At 38.2% G+C, this 17,944-nt stretch overlaps 1 protein-coding gene across 1 annotated transcript in view; it reads right to left on the reverse strand.

The window, feature by feature from the left end:
* The window catches only part of PPP6R3 (protein phosphatase 6 regulatory subunit 3), a 94,688-nt gene extending 88,746 nt beyond the window's left edge, over positions 1-5,942 (reverse strand). Inside the window, exon 1 of the mRNA XM_058156550.1 lies at positions 5,784-5,942. The gene's annotated coding sequence lies outside the window, so the exon portion shown is untranslated. The remainder of the gene's footprint in view (positions 1-5,783) is intronic.
* Positions 5,943-17,944: the final 12,002 nt, after the last annotated feature.

The following is a 17,944-nucleotide window of genomic DNA, read 5'->3' on the forward strand; positions in this document are numbered from 1 at the left end:
TGGTTTGTAATTATATGCATTAAGGCACTGAAGTTTCTTAAATTATCAGACTCTGACTTTTAGGTCCATGCTAGCCCACTTTTTAATTTTGTTTTTTATTTCAAATGACCGTCACATGTATTTTGAGAAGAGATTCTGTTTTTAAACATTCTACACTCTGCATTAATATATTACTAATTGTATTTCTCAGTTTAGAGTTAGTATATATTAACAAAAACAAACTGAACGCGCGCATCAATGTATTTACAGATTGTCCTCAAGTTACAATGGCAACCGGGGCTGGAATTTCCGTTGCTAAGCATAAAGTCATATGATCATATTGCTTAGAAATGGCAATTCGAGCATGAGTCATTAAGCAAGGATCTCATGTGACTGATTTCTGACTTGCTGCCAGCTTTCCCATTGACTGTGTTTGTGGCAGGGAATGTTGGAAATCATGATCACATGACTGTGGAAACCCTGCAATGGCTAAGTACCATTCATTCAGTACATTGGTAACTTTGAACAGACACTAAACAATGGTTGTACCCTGAGAAATATATACATACATACATACATACATACATACATACATACACACACACACACACACATATATAAATTCATTAAACTCAAGAACAAACTTGTGTATTCATTTAAGTAATACTGCTGGAAATTAGGGTAAAATACAATATTCCACCCAGCAACAAAGAATAAAAAATTTAAACATGTTACAGGTATATAGAAAGAAATTTTGTACTGTTTCCCTGAAAATATGACCTACTCAGAAAGTAAATCCTAGCTTGATTTTTACACATGCGCCCAATATAAGCCCTACCCCCAAACTAAGACCCCACCCACTTCAGGGTGCACAGGTAAAAATTAAGCTAGGGTGGGGATGGGGTGTGTGGAGCTGCCCTACTACTTACCTTTGGATAGTTGCAGCCAAGCCTCGCACACCTTCAGCCCATTTCTTCTGCTGCAGCCGGCTTTCCTGAAGGCCCCTTTACGCAATAACAGAGTTCCAGATTGATCCGGTGCTCTGTTATCGACTGCAGAGGCCTTCAGGAAAGCCTTGCTGGATGAAGAAGTTCCTGAAGGCCTCTGATAGTGAAAAAGAGGCTGGGGGTGATGCACTCAGGTGAGGTGAGTCAGTGGATGGCACCCTCCCCTGGTGCCTTTTTTGTGGCAAAAAATATAAGACAGGTTTTATTTCCGGGGAAACACAGGTATTTAAGGAGGAATAATCTAAAGCAACCTTTTTTCTCACACGTCATTATTTCTCTTTCACGATGGCTGCAATCACACATAAACTATAATTTGTGTCCTCTTGACTCATCACGATGAGCACATTTAGCACATAATAGTTTAGCATCATATATAAATTAGATCAGTAACCTGAACTTATGAAAAACTTCCAGATTTTTTTCTCATCATCCAGCACGTCCTATCATATATACTTCATAACCATAAAAAAGATAGCACTAGATACAAAAGATGGAACATTTTTTAGAATTAATTTTATTTCATGTATTCCCACTTATATATTTTGGGCAGCATTCTTCTGCTCAAGAGGAAGAACAAAAAAATGAATATAGTCCCACCTGCTTTTTTTAACCTAAGCAATTCAAAAATATTTAAATTTTATCTATATATTACATTTTTGCATGTCTACTAATTATGGTTGTCCTAGGCTGAAGTTTTCCATCTAAACTGAGACAATAATTCACCTGACTAAAGCTGAATTAATTTATATCAACTTTTTCACCTAAAATCCAGATGCTATTAGATACTAAATGACCACTAAAACTATTATTTATCTCACACCCTATTTTGAACTTTAAAAAAATCATAGTATTATTTTAATAATTTAAACTTTATAAAAAATCAAGAGTGAAGCTAAATTATGCATTTCAGATCTTATCAGGCTGTCTTTCTTGTCAACATTTTTTTTAAAAGTTATAGTTACGCTAGAATTATATCAAAAAAGCCATAAAGAAGTGAATATTTCCCCTATGAATTCATTATCAAATTGCAAATGCTACAGTGTGTCCTATCACCTCTACGTTTTCACCAGCAGCGTGATCAGTAATTTTGGAGGATGGAAGTTATCTTTGTAAACAAAAAAGTATTATCTCAAATACTGCAGCCTCATTTAATTCTGTGTTTTCTGTCAAAGATGATAATGAATTAAGAATATTTTCTCAGAAAAAATATTGCATAAAAAACATTTTGATCATGGATTTCTAGTGTCCAGTTTCATTTAGCAGAAAACCTCACTAATTTACTATTTGTTTTAGAGACATATTACCACACTGAGGACTAGTTTATTGCCCAGTTAATTTCAGCAAATAGACTCATCTGAACTCTACTTAAGAATGGTTTTAGCATCATGTTTTTTTTTACACTTGTGCAATTAGAGAAACACCATAACCTGCTAGAATGTGCATTAACTTTAAGAACACTTCTGCCTTTTATTTCAAGTAACTGTCAGAAAAATAGAAGACCAGGCAAATTTCTGCATCCTTCTGCATTTCTAATCACAGATGCTTTGAATCCAATGGCCCTTCTTTTCAGGTAATCAAGTATATATGATTACAGCCTTAAGGTAGAATTCCCTCCACTTGAGCTGGTGATCCATGGACACATTGTTTTTAAATCCATGGTTACAATGTTTTTAAACCAGCAATATGGAAACAATTTAAAATTCTTTGGGATTATAACTTTAGCTGTAATTTTTTTAAAAAATCACAATCTCAATCCCTATCTTGTATGATTCACAGAACTGAATTTCATTACTGGATGTTTTGCATCCTACATACAGTAATAAAAATATTCCATTTCCAATATATAGGTCAGTAAAAATAGCTTTGACTTTTTTTTTAAAAAAAAAAAGACAAATCAAATGAATTCTCAGAGCAACTGAAAAAAGCCACACAGACAAAAGAATGTTATAGTTAGTTAAGCTGAGTGCCAATATAGATATCCAAATTTAAATTAGTCTCAAAAAACAAGCAGGATCTAACCTGTTTGCAAGATGTCATTCAAAAGGCAACTGTAAATTACTTACGTATTGTTGCCACAAAACTTCCAAGGTCATGTCTGTAAGACAACAGGATTTGAACTTGACTTGAAAGCAATGTTATATTTTCAATGTGGTAGTACAGAGAATAGTAAAGAATGTGAAAAATACACCACACACTTTAGCCAATATAAATTTTAAAATTCTACTTACAGAATTGAGAGGGGCAAGAATCACAGATAGCACATATATGAAAACAGAACTTAAGAATTCAAACCTAGAAGATTAGTACTTTCACAAATCAAGCTTGAGATGCCAGGAAGAAAGGATCAATGGTTTTAAAATATTGATGGTTCATACTAACCAAAGCACATTACATGGTATTAAAAAAGTAAAAAAAATCCTTCCTGACCCTAATATTACTGGATACATATACAAAATTACATTATATTAAAGCCTGGGAATGGAAGTAATCCAGTCTGAAATTTACCATATATCTAGAGTTATTTATGAGCTGTAATATGAGTTACAGCTCATATTATTCAGTAAATTGACGTTCTCAAACTTGGGAGTGCCATGATCCCCTAAACAAACAAAAAAATTATATGAGGGCCTCATGGAAAATGAATTTATGTGATAACCTCACCAGTAACAGATGCATAAATAATGAAATAAGCATGCCATTTGACAGGTACCTGAAGGAGAGGATGTATCACTCAGTTGAGAAGCAAATAATATCCACAACACAGAGAACTACCTTCACACCCTGAGAAAGTCTAAGTAGGGAGTCTAGCACACAAGGAATACACTCCAGAAAGATCTGCAGTAGAGCATGCTGGCCTCCTGTTATAAGATATCAACACAAAGTTTGCAGTGGGCTGAGTATCAAGATATAACATGACAAACATACTAGGGAAAGCCATCTTTGAAGAGGGAAAAAGAGAAAATTAGGCAGGAGTCAGTGCTGAAACCACAAAAGCTGTTGAAATCAGTCACATCTGGATATTATATATGGTTGTGTCTAGCACTAGTATCTTAAAAGGAGATCACTAACTTCTAGACATAGGAAACAACTATGGCCCACTCTGTTCCTGTCCTCTAGTTTGAAAACTCCTGCAGTATTATCTATTACAGTATGGTCAATCAAATTTGACAGTAACTATCCAAAATACCTGGCAGACAAGTATTAAATATTTAATTTATATTTACCCTGCTAGATTTATTTATTCAAATTTATGGCTGCCCAATTCCCAGTGACTCTAGGAGGGATATAAATAAAATATATATAAAACAATACATATCAAAACCACCAAATAAATTGGTGATCAAACACACTAACCAAAGTAACATCCCACTTCCTAGAGATGGATTAGTTGGGCCCTAAGCCAGTAGGAACAGCAAGACTTTAAGAGCCTTACAAAAGGTCAATATGATTGGGGCCATCCTAATCTGGTAGACAGGAAAGGGAGCTCTTAAACAGAGCAGGCTCCAGGATACAGAAGCCACACTTCTTGGGTCCCATAATCCCATTAGATACATTGCTTGATGGAAAGGCCCCACAGAATGCCAACACTGTCCGACTTGGTGGAAACTAAATAAAGTTGTATACAATAATATCAGTAATTCATAGACACCTCTAAAAATGATTATGCCGTTTAGTTACTAGCACTGTTGAACTGAATCAGCACTAACATAAACTGAGCAGCATTTTATTAAGATCCCTGGCTATTAAGATTCAATTTTGCAGCAGAGACCCACACCTCTACTTTGGAAATAATTACTGATGACTTCAAAAGATTTTAGAGCCCTATCATTTAAAAACAAAAACCAGCTGAAGTTAATATTTTCCCTTATGCCCAAGTTAAGAAAATGGGGAATGTTTTAAAGGCAATGGGGGGAAATTGCAGACTAATCAGGAGGTAGTTTTATTCACACGTGAATCGGGATAATACGTTTTCAAGCCTTCTTCACAAATGTAGAATGAACATATTCTTATTTGTTAACAGAAATGAATTTGAAGCTATTCTCACCACAAATCAAAATCCTGGCTTCAGTCAGCCACTATCTAAAAATCAGCCTAGCTCTCTACTTTTATAAACAGCTGACCTCAAATCTCGAGTCCAGAAGTTACCGAGACACGTTTACATATCAATTAAGGAGAAAAAAATATATGTTTCAAACGATCGTTTTAATTTCCATTCATGTAACAACAGAAAATGACATGAATGGCGTTCCTTACATTCCCAGGGAAAGGAAACCAAAGGACTGCCGGGGAAGCCTGCGGGTGGCAAGAAAAGAAGAATACGTGGGAATGCACGAACGCGTGTTGGAAGTTCTTCTCCTCATTCTGCCGGGCAAGGGGCCCTTTATGGAAATCCTACTCGTCCCACAAGGCGGGGCGAGGGGGGGGTTCTCTGCCCCCCCCCGACAGTAAAGGGAGAAAGGACGCAGGCCCGCTGCGACACAGAATCGAAGGCCGGGGAGGGGGGCGAGTGCACTCAGGAAGCAAAACAAACCGGACCACTAGGCCGCTGCCGCTCCAAGTTACGAGCCAGAGGGCAGCATTCCGCCCCCTGCGCTTCTAAGACGCCGAAGGGCTGGTCGTGGCGACGGAAAGGCTAAGCCGGCCTCCCAGCTCCGGTTCCTTCAGGACCGCCTTCCTGCTGCTTCCTGCGGCCGACGCGTTTCTTCAACGAAGCAAGCCACCATCGATGCTACCCCCGCCCCGCTCCGCACTCCCCTGCCCTGGGCCTACGAAAAAAGGGCGGCCGCAAACTCCTACCCGAAGGCAGGTGAACTCCCGAAGCCCTTATTTCAGCGAAGAGGTCTCCCGCTCGGGCAAGCCAACCCCTTGCCGCACTCAGGCGGGAAAACTGCGGCTCCCTACCATCATCGACTCTTCAAGATGGCGGTCATATCGGCTTCTTCGAACTCTCCTGTCTCCGTCCCCCCATTCCTGCCAATCAACCCTCCACGGGTCACGCCTTCGCCCAGCAGGATTTTTTTCTATTGGACGGTGGCTAAAAATTCTATTTTCTATTGGTTCCAGAGAGTAGTCGATCATAAGGTAACCGATTCGCTATTGGGTAACAAAGGGATAAAGGCCGGGGTCACGGCTTCATTTAACCCAATCAGCATATTCGGATGGGTGACTCCGGCTTCCCACCGTCACGCCTTAGCAACAACTGTACGTCACTTTGAAAGACTTTCAGATCACCCAACTACTAAGTCCCATTCCGTTTAAAAATAAACCAATGGGAGCCAATCGTTTTAGGGCTCAGTCCAATTGCAAGTCACGGGGGCAGAGCTGAAGTGCTTCCACCCACGGCGCTGTTTATTAACTAACGTGCTGTCCTATTGGACAGCATAAGAGTCCAAATTAACGTCATAAAATTAAAGAACTAGAACTGCCTGACAACAACGACTTCTTTCATTGATGGGGGAGGAGTTAGAAAATCTGTCGGTCAGCTAAAATGGCATTTGTAAGCAAGTTCAACCCTTCCTACGCGAAGGGGAATTAGCTCAAATGGTAGAGCGCTCGCTTAGCATGCGAGAGGTAGCGGGATCGATGTCCGCATTCTCCAGTTTTAGAGTTCATATATAACCTTGTGGAAAATAAGGTCTTCATAAGTTTGTGATAACAACAGGATTTTTCTCAAACACCGCCTCTAATTATATTTTCCACCACCACAGAGTTGCACACACCAACGATTAAGTCCCCTTATCTCCGCTATTCCGCAATCTTCCCCCCCCTCCCCTTAAGTCAGTTTGGGTTAAGGTTGGTTGACAAAAACTTGCAAATTTACATGTCTTTTTTTTTTTATTTCTTTTTGTCACAACAGTATACACAAACAACTGTCATAGATAAAACAACATATCTTGAAGAAAATATATATATATATAAGTAAAAAATATATGCATCAACTATATTAATTTGATATAATGAAGGGAACAATAGGACAGGAACGGTAGGCACTTTTGTGCTGTTATGCACGGCCCTTATAGTCCTCTTAGGAATGGGGTGAGGTCAATAGTAGACAGTTTTTGGTTGAAGATTTTGGGATTTTGAGTAGAGATTATGGAGTCAGGTAATGAGTTCCAAGCATTAACAACTCTGTTACAGAAATCATATTTTCTGCAATCAAGTTTGAAGCGGTTGACATTTAGCTTGAATCTATTTTTTGCTCTTGTAATATTGCGATTGAAGCTGAAGTAGTCTTTTACAGGAAGGATATTGCAATAGATGATTTTGTGTGTTAAACACAGGTCATGTCGAAGTCGACGGAGTTGTAAGTTTTCTAATCCCAGGATTTCAAGTTTGTTGGTATAAGGTATTTTGTTGTTTTCAGAGGAGTGGAGGAGTGGAGGAGTGTCCAGGCGATAATCATAATAAGGAACTGGTCTCAATCCATGATATCCAGGGCAGGGCCAAAACTTTCCAGACATGACCCCAAAGTTCTTTTTCAAGAGGCAACTGGACTTTCTTTGTTTTTCTTTGAAGAGGTTTCACTTCTCATCCAAGAAATAAATGAAAAATGAAATGAAATCCACTTCAGTTCTGACTGGATGGTGGGGAATGGAAGAACTGAAGAAGCCTCTTGGATGACAAGTGAAACGTCTTCAAAGAAAAACAAAGAAAGTCCAATTGCCTCTTGAAAAAGCACCTTTGGGACAACCTGGATGACTGAGAAACTCCAGAAACATTTCCAGGCGTGAGATTTTTAGCATTAGCGGTGGGCAAAAAAAAGGAAGGAAGGAAGGAGAGAGAGCCATTTCTTCCACCAGCACTGGAATCGAATCTATGGAGCACCAGCACTGGAATCTATCCATTTTTTTCTTTCTCCTCATTGTTAAACTTAAAAGAACCAATTCAACAAATAAAAATACAAACGGCGCAGCACAGCCCTTGGATTGAATATATCCATGAGGGTTTGGAAAGGGGGAACTTAGAATAACTTTATTGTCACTTTGAATGTATATTAAAATGAAATTTCGTTGTATACAGCTTTCAAAAGGGTCACAACCTCTAATATACACTACACAAACATGATAAAATAAATAAATAAATACAAAATTATGCATATACCCACATATATTATATGACCCAGAGAAAAAGAGAAGAGAAGAGAAGAGAGAAAGAGAGAAATTTATGATCGTAGGCACCACCAGGAATGCTCTACCTGGGCACAAAATGATACAAAAACTTCTGCCATTTGGACAGTGAGCAGAGCTTTGACATATATCAATCAAAGTCACCTCTGACACGAGAGGTTTGTCCCAGCATGGGAGCATCCAAATGAGTCAATTTACCTACAGAGATTCCTCACATTGACCTCATTTGTTATATGTTATCATTCTTGGTAGTGTTAACCATGTGGTTTTTTTTCTTAGTTTAAAGCTTAGATTCTTTTTTAGAAAGTGATGTAGAATTTTATATGCAGTAGAATTTGTTGACTAATTGGAATCCCCTCGATAGCATAAATGCTGTGCTTATTTGCTGTGTTGTTGTTGTTTTTTGTTGTTAGTTGCGAAGTCGTGTCCGACCCATCGCGACCCCATGGACAACGTTTCTCCAGGCCTTCCTGTCCTCTACCATCCTCTGGAGTCCATTTAAACTCATGCCTACTGCTTCAGTGACTCCATCCAGCCACCTCGTTCTCTGTCGTCCCATTCTTCTTTTGCCCTCAATCTTTCCCAGCATTAGGCTCTTCTCCAGTGAGTCCTTCTTTCTCATTAGGTGGCCAAAGTATTTCAGTTTCATCTTCAGGATCTGGCCTTCTAAAGAGCAGTCAAGGTTGATCTCCTCTAGAACTGACTTGTTCGTTTGCCTTGCAGTCCAAGAGTCTTCTCCAGCACCAGAATTCAAAGGCCTCAATTCTTTGGCGCTCAGCCTTTCTTTTTTATTGTTTTATCATTGTGTATTTTTCATTCTTTTTATGTTTATCATGCTTTATGTTTATATTCTTTTTTAAATGTTTAAGATGTTTTAAATGTTTTAAAAAGGAATAGGTTTAAGGCTGGGCTAAGCTTATTTGTAGACATAATTAAACCTATTTTGAAAAACTAAGTTTAAGTTATTTCATAAAAACCGGTTTCTTCTTAGGTTATCCTGATATCTTCCCCATAAAGTTTCAGTACATTACCTTAGGGACTGAACAATCAGAAGTCTGGTAGCAACTAACACATTTTATTAAAAGCTCACAAAAGGGCATGACTTCTAATAAAATCTGCTGATTGGAAAAGAACAGACTGCTGTTCTCCTACAATGTCTATTTAGAGACTGAAAGATTCTAAGCCTGAGAGGGGAGTAGCAGTGGCAGCAGAACAAAAGGAAAGGAAAGGAACTGACCCGTATCCCACCCCCTGACATGGGGAATATGCAACAGACTCCTCCAGGACAGTTGCTCCTGTAGGAACAGGTGGCCTGGTGGCCTTCATGGAGGCTTTAGGCTGATGCACCAGTTGCAATCCCCAAAGCCCTCACTACACGACCAGGTTTCTGTAGCCTACGCAATGAAGAGGTGCCTTTGAACATAACCCAGTAATTACAATTGATGCAAAATGCAGTGATCAGGACACTAGCAGTGTGAACTGTTGCTGTAAAATAATACCATCATCTGTTCTGGATTATTTCTGCAGTGGTTTCACTCTTGTTGCTCAGTGCTATCAGTACTTTCTCCACAACTGCTTGTTCCAATGTAAAATTATAATGTTTTTGTTCTCCAAGGTTTGGGGCCTATTATATGGCAGTTTTCTATTCTCTTAACAACCACATTGTTTAGCAATGGTTCGAAGTTTCAGTGGAGCTGAAATAAGTAACTTGATGACTGATCCTCGCATTTACGACTGCTGTAGCATCCCCGTGGTCATGTTATTGACATTTCAGATGCTTTACAATCATTGCTTGCAACAAGTTCACAGTTAGGACATTTGCAGTGTCTTGTGACCATGTAATCATCATTTGCAACCTTCCCTTCCTGCTTTTCACAGAGTCAGTTGGGAAGCAGGCAGGAGGTCATGAGTTGTTCCTGTCGTTCTCTTCCTCCCCCAAACACAGCATCTGCACACCTACGGCATCCACCCAACTGCCCAATTTTTCCAATATTCACCTGCAAATCCTTCCAATATTTAGCCAATAACATTGCATGATCTATGTACAAAAATAATCTACATCATGTCCCTGACCAATACACTTTTCACCTTAAGCATCCCCTTATACATTTTCCCATTAAAAAGGGTTAAGCTTACAAAGACACCTCATGCCTTGTTGTTGCTAGTTGCGAAGTCGTGTCTGATCCATTGCGACCCCATGGACAAGGTTCCTCCAGGCCTTCCTGTCCTCTACCATCCTCTGGAGCAAGGGTCTCCAACCTTGGTCCCTTTAAGACTTGTGGACTTCAACTCCCAGAGTTCAGAGCTTTGCTGGCTGAGGGACTCTGGAAGTCCACAAGTCTTAAAGGGACCAAGGTTGGAGACCCCTGCTCTGGAGTCCAATTAAGCTCATGCCTACTGCTTCAGTGACTCCATCCAGCCAACTCATTCTCTGTCGTCCCTTTCTTCTTTTGCTCTCAATCTCTCCCAGCATTAGGCTCTTCTCCAGTGAGTCCTTCCATCTCATTAGGTGCCTTATTCTCATGCCTTATTCTCTGCTAAATGCTAAACGCTACATACTCCATCCATCCTATTCTGCTCTTAATGTAATCCATCTTCATATTATTACAAAACATTTGAAAATTCAAGCCTGTTATTCAGTTTATGACACATTTTTTTTTTGTAAATCAACAAAGTGTATAATAAACTTTTTCCCCACATTTACTTGCTCAAGTGCAAAACTGTTGTGTCCAGTCTCTGTCTCTCATAGAATCATATTGTACCTCCAAAGTTTGCTAATTGACTCTTTTTGCCAAGGAACACACTTACCAAACTTACCCCTTACAGTTTTTTACGTTGAATCTTTCTACGTTTTAGATACATAATAGTACAATTCTTTCAATAGGCACACTTTAAATTGCTTTTAAATTTACTTTCCTGGAGGTTTCTTATTTAGCACTCTTCATCTACTTCCAAAACAATTTTTATTTCAATCGGAATCACTCTTCATGGCATTTCTTTTTGGCCTCTTAATCTCAGTCATCCTTTGATGATTTCCTTGCTATTATCTTTTTTTTCTATATACACATTATATTCCTGATCCTTATTTTCAGCAGTAATCGTTCTGTTTTGTTCATTTTTTCTCATCTGTAGCTTCTTTCATTCAGTGGTGAAATCCTCCACAGGTTGCCACCGGTTCACTGCCCGTGCATGTGCGCCAAATGCACGCTGCGCACACATGCACAATGCATGCCAAACGTACACTGTGTGCGTGCATGCCCAGTGCACACCAAATGCAGGCTTTGTGCAGAAAAAGGAGCCATTTGAAGGTAGGTAGAACAGTGAGGGGGGAGAAAACAGCTGTGCTGCGCAGTTTAGATTCGCTAGGATTTCCTGCTTTCTAGCGAATATAAATTGCGCAGCACAGCTGATCATCGGAAATACCGGTTCGGATGAACCAGTAGCTTTTTTTTACTACCGGTTCACCTGAACTGGTAGATTTTATTACTACCGGCTTGCCCGACCGGTACAAACCAGTAGCATTTCACCCCTGCTTTCACTTCATTCTATCAAGCGTCCCATGTCATGCTTCCCATTACTGTAACTCCAGTAATTTAATTTTTTATTTATTTACAGGACTTATATGATTGCCTATATCATATCAAATGACTCTAGGCAGCTCACTACATCCATAACACATAGTTAAAAGCAAAAGTCCCCGCCCCAAGCACCAGACCAAACATCCACACAGCTCAACACCCATCCTAGCCCAGTGCTTGGTTGAAGAGCCAGTTCTTCACAGCCCACAGAAGTCTAAACTATATTCAGCATTAATATCCTTGTCACAACACTGAATGTTATATTGTATTTCTTTCTCCATCGCTTTTCAGATGTATCAGATCTAAAATATCCATTAAACTATATGTGTAAAACAATCATATGGAAGTCAATGAAAAGGTATTAAGAATCTACTCACAAAGAAACAGTCTCCAACAGTACAAATAAATACACATTGGTTCTAATTCATTACAAAGGCTGTCCCAATATTTTGAAGTCCATTAACAAAGTAATAATACAAGTGCAAATAATGAAAGTCTTAGAATAGGTTTCCGAATAAACAAGACAGGGTTAATTGAAGTGTCGTGTTATTTGCCTTGGCATAATAAATATTTTGTTTGAATTTACACATGTTAAGGTCTTTTCTGGTTTGGGTGATTCAAAATGAATCTCCATATTATTTGTAGTCATTTCTGACTGGCATTAAAATTTACCAAAATAATGTCAAAATTATTTAGTAATTTATTTTTTCACATTATGTCTGCAAAGTCACTATTCCATCCTGGTTTTATTTACCCAGAGGTGCAATGGAGTGAGCCAGATTCCAAAAGGGAAAAAATAGGTGACCTACATATTGATTGATTCTGGACATCTGGTGACTACTATGGGGGGAAGGGGAAATCTTATTAAAATATTCACTTTTCGGCAGAAGGATTGCTTCAAAATGGTGTCTGATGTGCTACTGATGCACATCAGCAGACAGATTTTAAAATATTCTTGTTTTTGTTCAAGAGAAAATATAATATTATTAAAATATTTCCAAGCATTTGACTGCAATGTTTAAATACACCACTGGAGGGCAATCTAATACCATCTGCTCTAATATTTTTATACAGTTCTGTACTTTTCTTATTCATTGGCATTCTACAGTGGGTAGCTTTCAAATGTTGGCATTAACTGCTGCCTCCTGCTGGACTCATTTATTTTTTTATTTTTTTATTTATTTTGTCACAACAATATATGTAGGTATCATACAAAAAGATTATATAGTATATAAACACATATATGAGTAAATATAAGGAGGTATAAGCATATATATATATAGGAAGAAGAAAAGAAAAACAATAGGACAGGAACGGTAGGCACGTTTGTGCGCTTATGCACGCCCCTTATGGTCCTCTTAGGAATGGGGTGAGGTCAATAGTAGAAAGTTTTTGGTTAAAGCTTTTAGGATTATGAGAAGAGACCACAGAGTCAGGTAAAGTATTCCAAGCACTGATGATTCTGTTACAGAAGTCATATTTTCTGCAATCTAGATTAAAGCGGTTGACATTAAGTTTAAATCTATTGGTTGCTCTAGTATTATTGCAATTAAAGCTGAAGTAGTCTTTAACAGGAAGGACATTACAATAGATGATTCTGTGAGTTAAACTTAGGTCTTGTCGAAGGCGACGGAGTTCAAGTTTGCTAAGCCTAGGATTTCAAGTCTGATGGGATAAGGTATTTTATTGTTTTCAGAGGAATGGAGAACTCTTCTTGTAAAATATTTCTGAACACGTTCAATTGTATTGATGTCAGAGATGTGGTGAGGGTTCCAAACAGGCGAGCTGTATTCTAGAATTGGTCTAGCAAATGTTTTATATGCTCTGGTTAGTAGTGTGGTGTTTTTGGAAAAGAAGCTACGCAAGATTAGGTTTACAACTCTTAGAGCTTTTTTTGCTATGTAGTTGCAGTGGGCTTTGGCACTTAGATCATTTGACATGAAAACTCCAAAGTCTTTAACGGGATGGGGGTCGTCTGTAAGGTAATGTCCATCTAGTATGTACTTAGTGTTTGGGTTCTTTTTTCCTATATGTAAGACTGAGGATTTGCTGGTTGAGATTTGGAGCTGCCAATTTTTAGACCAAGCGGTTAGATGATCAAGGTTGTTTTGGATGATAGATGTATTGTCTGTGGTGTTAAATAGTTTGACATCGTCAGCAAAGAGAACACAATTACTTGAGATATGGTCACAAAGATCATTAATGTATAGTAGGAAGAGTGTTGGTCCAAGGACGCTGCCTTGAGGAACGCCACTCTTGACAGGAACAGGATTTGATAGAGCATTGCCAATTTTGACCACTTGTTGTCTGTTAGACAGAAAAGCAGATATCCATTTGTGAAGGGGTCCTGAGATGCCATAGGATATTAGTTTTAGGAGAAGTTTATCGTGTACTACTGAGTCAAAAGCTTTGCAGAAGTCTATGTAGATTGCATCTATTGTTTTGCCTTGATCAAGATTTGTAGTCCATATGTTTTTGCAGTGGAGAAGTTGTAAGTTACATAATAATTTTTTCCTGAAACCAAATTGTTTATTGGAGAGTAGGTTGTTAGTTTCTAAGTGTGAGGTAATGGATTGGTTGATGATTGATTCCATGACTTTGCAGGTGACACAGCACAGAGAGATCGGTCTGTAATTTTCGACTAAGCTGGGGTCTCCTTTTTTGAAGATAGGGATGACTGTGGCTAGTGACCAAAGTTTGGGAAGGGAACTGGTAGTGAAAGCTTTATCAAAGATAATGCTTAAGGGTTCTGCTATATTAATGGAAAGTTTTTTTAAGAAGTATGCACATAGTCCATCGGGTCCAATAGATAGCGATGGTTTTAAGTTATGAAGAGCTTTTCCAACGTTATCTTCTGTGAAATCTATATGAGTTAAGTCATCATAATCATTGCTGGTACATTTGTGGAATGTTGGATATGTGTTATCGGAGTTAACAAAAACTGAGCCAAAGAAAATGTTGAAGAGGTTTGCTTTAACTGTTTCATCATTGCATTTTTTGTTGTTAGAATATTTTAGTGGTGGGATAGATCTTGAGTCTTTAAGTTTATTGTTAACAAAATTATAAAAGGCACGATTGGAATTTGTGCGCAGAAGGTTCTCTTCTTGCTTGGTATGGTAATTTGTGCATTCAGTTTTTATTTGGTTGCATATATTTCTGTAGCGGTTTTTGAAATTTGCAACATAGCCTTGTTTGTTTCTTTTCAGAGGATTTTTTTTGATTGAAGCTTTTTTATTGATATGGGTAGTTTGTTTTTCCTGATCATAGTAGTCATTTGTGGTACATATAGTTTGATGACTCTATTGATTTCAAGTAGGAAGACTCTATAGTGGTCTTCAGCGGTTATGCAGGTTGCAAACAGATTTTGCCAGTCCAGAAATGAAAGATCGTTGTTTATAAGGTCGTAATTGGCTTTTTTGAAGTTGTAGTTGGGAATACTGTTGTTATGACGATTTAAGTATGGACGTATATTGAGACGAAAATCAATCATGCAGTGATCACTGTTGGAAAAAGGTTCTTTAATTTGTAGTTCATAAATTGAGTTTGAGTTGTTGCAGAAGATGAGATCAAGGCAGTTGTTGAGTCTTGTATTGTTAGTTACAAGTTGTTCAAGACCTAGGTTTGTAACAGCGTTGTATAGTGTAGTATGGATTGGGTCAGTTGTACATTCATTAGTTATCCAGTTAATGAGAGGTAGATTTAGGTCACCCAGGAAGATGAGAGGATATGGGCAAGAGGTAGCCCATGTTAGCATTGAGGTTAGCATATTTGCATGGGTAATGTCATAGTCAGGGGCTCTGTAGCATAGTAAGAATCGAAGAGTAGTGTTAAGGGATAGGTCGCATACAATAGTTTCAGGAAGAGAAAGTTTATGTGCTACTTGGATATTTTTTAGATTGTGACTTTTTGTAAAAGATAGCCAATCCACCACCTCTTCGGTTTTCACGATCTGATCGATAGACTTGATATTCTTTGTTTGAGATAATGGAATCAGGAAGGGATGAGTTCAGCCATGTTTCACAAACAAAAATGATATCAAATGTGCCACTGTTTAACAAGAGGATAAATTCAGGTAATTTGTTAACAATGCTTCTTGCATTTATCAATTTGCATTTGAGATCTGTAGTGATTGGTGTTGAAGAGGTAAGGGGAGTGCATACCTAATTTTGGATGTTAGTAGGTTGGGGGTTGTGTACAACAGATGGTTGTATAGATGGTTGGATGGTAGTTAGGTTGTTTGGATGGATGGTTGATTGGATGGCTGATTGGGTGGATTGTTGGGTGGCTGTTTGGATGGCCGGTTGGATGACTCAGATTTTAATTCTGTGCTCTCAGGGTTCACATAATGAAGATACCAGAGGCTGACACAGCCAAAGTTGAAATCCAGAATACTACAGACATTACTTGCATGCTTGTATATTTACTCTTTTTGTTTCAAGGATAAACTGGTCCTATGTTTCTCAAAGAGAAGCAACCAAGACGGCCCCTGAGCTGCATGGCAGGCCCAGTAATAAGTTTTGGTGATATAATGGCCAGTGTCAGTGACATGCTGTTTGTCAGGTTATGACTCACTTGTTACCTTTGCCCAAATAGGGATGGGATTTGTCATAATAATCTCTAATTGATGCTAAAGCTGTCATGATATGTCTCATAATAAATACTATGTGTGAACAGTAAACAAGGCCTAACGGGTTTACTTTAACAGCTACATATTGTTAGCATTTAATTTTCCTTGCCCCTTGCACTACCAAAACTTGAATACTATGTTTTGACTTGTAAGTCCACAATTTACAACAGTTCATTTAGTGACGGTTCAAAGTTACAACGGCACTGAAAAAAGTGACTTATGACCATTTTTCACACTTATGACATGTGCAGCATCCCCATGGCCACGTGATTTATATTCAGATGCTTGACAGCTGGTTGATATTTATGATATTGCAGTGTCCTGGAGTCATGTGATCATATTTTGCAATCTTCTGACAAGCCTAGTCAATGGGGAAGCCAGAGTCACTTAAAAACCATGTGGCTGTCATTATTGCACGGATTATTGTTCGATGAAAAACACCACAAATAGCTATTAAATGATATAAGCTTTTCTTTTTCCTTTTTTTTTATGCTTTTAATGTAAAAAAGTTCAATAAAGTATATATATACAAAAACCATGTGGCTAATTTAACAAGTGCAGTGATTCACTTAAATGTGGCAAGCAAGGTTGTAAAATGGGGCAAAACTCACTTTACAAATTTCTTACTTGGTAACATAAATTCTGGGCTCAGTTGTGATCTACCTGTACTACCTCCTCATTCGATGACAGATGGGACCAATACGGGGAGTATATGTAGCATTTCATGGTACCTGATCTGTACATAGAGCTGCTAGGTGGACCAGCAACACAGCAGGCGAAAGATTGGGCAGAAAAACTATGGTTGGAAAAAAAGAGAGGAGGAATCCACCTAGACTCTTCAGAAAGAAATTTCATTTAGATGAGTGTAGCCTGCAAATGATGACCCTTGTTGTTCCCATATCTAACCATATCAAATTGTTATTGATGTGTACTAGACATCTGCCCAAAGAAAGAATCTGTGGCTTGAACTCATGGAAAGTATGGAGAATATGTTTCTACAATAAACACTTGTCTAAATACAGAATCCAGGAATAGGCTACAGTGGCCTCTTGTTATTTATGCCTGGTTAATTCATCAAAAGAAACTGACACTCCACGTTTAGGAAACAGGAGAATACCTATTGACTTCTCGTTTGCTTTATAAGAAGTCTGGCTTCAATCATTTTACAAATTGGAAAAACACCTGAGTTTGGAAAAACAAATCTCACCAAAATGTAAACTTGAATTCTGAACCTCTTGAGGTGATGGATGGTTGCCAGCCTGCCAAAAAAACAGTGACTACTGCAATCAGCCTAGCTAAACTGAAGCCTTTCTTTCCTGTCTGTCAATGTTATACTGATAAACTTGTTCTAAGGCTTTGTTTTCAATCAGTAGAAATGAATTTTATGCACCGTATGGGCCTGTAAAGAGCATTTTGGATTTTTTCTGTAAAATTAGGAGATTAAACCAAATGTATTTAATCTTTTATGGAGTATTTGAAAATGAAAATAATTTAAGTTAATACTGCAATTGTTTTTAAGCTTTTATTTTGGGATTATACATAGCTGTATTCAGTTACTGTTACATTGGCTTTATTTCAGATATCAGTAGTAAAAAGTTTCCTTGTAATGGAATTTGGATGTCACAA

This window comes from Ahaetulla prasina, chromosome 1 (genome assembly GCF_028640845.1).
Source record: "Ahaetulla prasina isolate Xishuangbanna chromosome 1, ASM2864084v1, whole genome shotgun sequence".
Taxonomy (NCBI): Eukaryota; Metazoa; Chordata; class Lepidosauria; order Squamata; family Colubridae; genus Ahaetulla; species Ahaetulla prasina.